Source organism: Hyperolius riggenbachi, chromosome 3 (genome assembly GCF_040937935.1).
Source record: "Hyperolius riggenbachi isolate aHypRig1 chromosome 3, aHypRig1.pri, whole genome shotgun sequence".
NCBI lineage: Eukaryota > Metazoa > Chordata > Amphibia > Anura > Hyperoliidae > Hyperolius > Hyperolius riggenbachi.
Window position 1 is genome coordinate 453767874 of NC_090648.1, and position 3963 is coordinate 453771836.

The window sequence follows — 3963 nt, forward strand, 5'->3', positions numbered from 1 at the left end:
AGGATGTCTAAAATACAAGTTTTACTAAGGAAAAACTTTTCGAACCAAGACAGCAGACTGAAAATAAAGATTGTAACTAATAGATGGAGGTGCCCAACAGGGCCGGTTGTAGCGGCAATAGGGCCTCCCAGCAATGCTCCCCCCTCAGCCTCCGAGACGACTCCCAGGACCCATCCAACCACACTTCCAGCTTCACAGAATTATTAGGTGTCAGGCCCGGATTGACCTCATAGAAGCCTATAGGCACAGATGTCCTGGCACCTTAGACTTCTCCCTCCATGAACCTAAAACCCCCACCAAACTGCACCACAAGTATGCTGGCTGCCCCACCTGTCACTTCTCTCTTATTTCCCTTGTCCATCATAGGTAGCTACAGGTGCCCCCAGTATTAGGTAGCTAGAAGAACCTCATTATTAGGTAGCTTGAGGTGCCCTCAAATGAAGGGAGATCTCATCAGTGGAATGCAGAACGCTGCATAGGGAAGGAGGGAGAGAGGCACTTGGGGAAGAGAGTGAGCTGCCTTTCTATCATCAGGCGCCTGTAGGCACGTGCCTACAGTGCCTTATGGTAAATCCAGCCCTGTTAGGTGTCCATCATATGTCCCTGAAAACATTGTTAGGGACCCCATTATTTCCCTTCTCCTTTCCTTTACAAATCCAGAGTGTACACACATTGGGGTATTATCTAATCCTGGCAGGACACAGGAGACAGCACCATACGCTACACTCCGGACTTCTCCCCACGGCGCCTCTCTTCCTCACTCCCTGAAGGCATGTATGGGGTCACCATAGCTAGAGGGGAAACACACTTTGGGGACCCCTACAGGCTCTAGGGCAATTGCCCCCTTTGCCTCTATGGAAGCGCCTGCCCTGGTGCCAAAGATATATAAAATAATTAAAGACAGCTTAAAAAGAAGATGATTGTTGGCTTACCTTCAATGGAGACAACTGTTCGATAATTTAGGGCAATTTTCTATAAGGACAAACATCAACACGTTTCGTGGGCTACTTCTTCAGGTAAATATGCCTTGTCGACAGTAGAAGGAAGCTTTAGACTTGGAGCTTCCTTCTACTGTTGGCAAGGGGTGTTTACCTGGAGTAGTGACACCAGGCCACGAAATGCGTTGTTTCTCCTTATAATAAATTGTGCTAAATTATCGAACATTTGTCTTTACTGTAGGTATGGCAACACCTACCTTAATTTTAGACTCTTTTTAACAATTTTAAATATCTTTGGGTGTCTCTACCTACTAGTTACCAGTGTTTCCATCCTGGTTGGAGGGTTTGAAAATTTACAAATTCGAAAACTTCCTTTCTTTTGGAAAAGTGACCAAATTCACGTCACCAAAGGCAAAGTGGGAATGGTACTTCCCACGTGCGATGATACTGGTTGCACTGAAGGTAATCAGAAAAGTGTGACCCATTTCATTTCACTAATTGATACTGGCATTTCCTCTGGGCACCTCAGTTTCTTTCCACATCCCAAAAACATACAGATAAGCTAATTGGCTTCCCCCTAAATTGGCCCTAGGCTATGATACATGCACTACATGATGCATACACTACACATACATTACATGATACAGCCATGTGCTGTGAGGGATAGATCGCTGAAGCAACACTACAATCAGGGCCAAATACACAATGGGCTTGATTCATAAAACGGTGCTGTTAGCACGCTGTGTAAAGTGCTTTGCGTGATATTTCGTGTGATAACGGTTATCGCGTACAAAAATTTGCGTTCGCGCTTTAACGTGTGAAATTTTTTTTATGGTCAATACATTTTTCGCGCGAAAAGGTGCGAAAAGCCGTGCTAACAGTTAGCACCGTTTTGTGAATCAAGCCCAATGTATCCTGAAAATGGAGCTGGGAAAAAAGGGCGCAGGCAGCTAGTGGACAAAAAGGGCGCCGCCATTCACTCCCATAATAAATAACGTGTAATGGGCGCCGAGCAGGAAGAAAGGGCGCCGGAGCTAAATAAAGTTTACAAACGGCGCCCGGAGATGTTTAATGATTTATAACTGAGCTTGTGGTGATTTACGTTTATAAAATGCACCCGTGCCGAATAACGTTTATGAAAATACTAAACATATTTATCTTATTTAAATAATTAAAACATTATTTAAAGTTTTATCCCTTACTGTTTTTAAAACATTATTCACAAAATAAAGTGATTAGTACGTAATGTAAATTGCAATATATTTTTTTATTTAAAGTTTTATCCCTTACTGTTTTTAAAACAGTATTCACAAAATAAAGCGATCAGTACGTAATGTAAATTGGAATATATTTTTTGGAGTCACAATTTGTAAAACATTATTATCCACATAATAAAGCGATGACTAAGGGGGGTGGTTAGGGTTAGGCATCACTAGGGGGGTCTTAGGTTTAGGCACCACCAGGGGGGTCTTAGGTTTAGGCACCACCAGGGGGGTCTTAGGTTTAGGCACCACCAGGGGGGTCTTAGGTTTAGGCACCACCAGGGGGGTCTTAGGTTTAGGCACCCCCAGGGGGGTCTTAGGTTTAGGCACCACCAGGGGGGTCTTAGGTTTAGGCACCACCAGGGGGGTCTTAGGTTTAGGCACCACCAGGGGGGTCTTAGGTTTAGGCACCACCAGGGGGGTCTTAGGTTTAGGCACCACCAGGGGGGTCTTAGGTTTAGGCACCACCAGGGGGGTCTTAGGTTTAGGCACCACCAGGGGGGTCTAGGGGTTAGGGATAGGTACAGGGAGGGTTCTGTGTGAGAGTAGGGTTAGGTATAGTTACATTACAATATAAATCACCAGGGGGGTGGTTAGGGTTAGGCACCACCAGGGGGGTCTTAGGTTTAGGCACCACCAGGGGGGTCTTAGGTTTAGGCACCACCAGGGGGGTCTAGGGGTTAGGGATAGGTACAGGGAGGGTTCTGTGTGAGAGTAGGCTTAGGTATAGTTTTACTACAATTTTAGTAATATTTACTAATGTTTTACAACACTTATTACGAACGTAGTTAAATTTATATCATCGTTATAAAGAATATTTTCAGATTTTATTATAAGAACAAACCATAAATGAAGGTTATTCACAATAATATACAATTATAACAATTAATCATATATTATCGTTATTTTAATAAACGTAATTATAAGTTTCACTTTTGAAACAGGGAAGATTAAAGTTTTCACAATTGCCGATTTCATAAACATTATTTAATGATGAGTTATTTGACTTGAGCTCATCAGTGAGCTTCTAAACTCACAAAAACTGCACTGGCTTCACTACTTGAGGACTACAGTGCTAAACCCCCCAAAGACCAGGCTATTTTTTTCAAAATAGGCCGATGCAGCTTTAAGGCCAAGCTGCAAAGCCGAACAACACAGCACACTAGTGATATCCCCCTCCCTTTCTGTTGGTGGGGTTTGATCGCCCCTCAGTTGTTTTTTTATTTTTTTTACAAATATTTATTGTATTTTATTTTTAATAAATGTACGTATTTTTTGTGTGTGTGTTTCTCTCTGCCTCCCTCCCACTCCCCGCCAGCCAATCACAGTGATCGGCTGTCATAGGCTTCAGCCTATGAGAGCCGATCACTCTCTTGTGCCCCAGGGGGACAGTCTTTTCACACGGCTGTCCCCAGTACAGCGCTGCCGTGGATCACAGCACTGTACTAAGTAAAAAGACATCGGTTTCGCCGTCTAACAGTCTCTGAGCGGTGATCGCCGCTGGAAGACTGAAGGGAGCTCCGCCTACCAAGCAGGAGATGCGCGCGATCTCCTGCAATAGCCAGTCCCAGGATCTCCTGCAATAGCCGGTCCCAGGACTTGATGCCAATTGGCGTTAGGCGGTCCTGGGGCTGCCGCCGCGGTCACACCCGTCGGCGTGATGCGGTCGTTAAGAAGTTAATAAATACTCACCGTAGCGACACAAAAAAATGGATCCAGCTACGTCCTTTGATGACGAGCATTTCCTAAGCCATCTTCCTGCC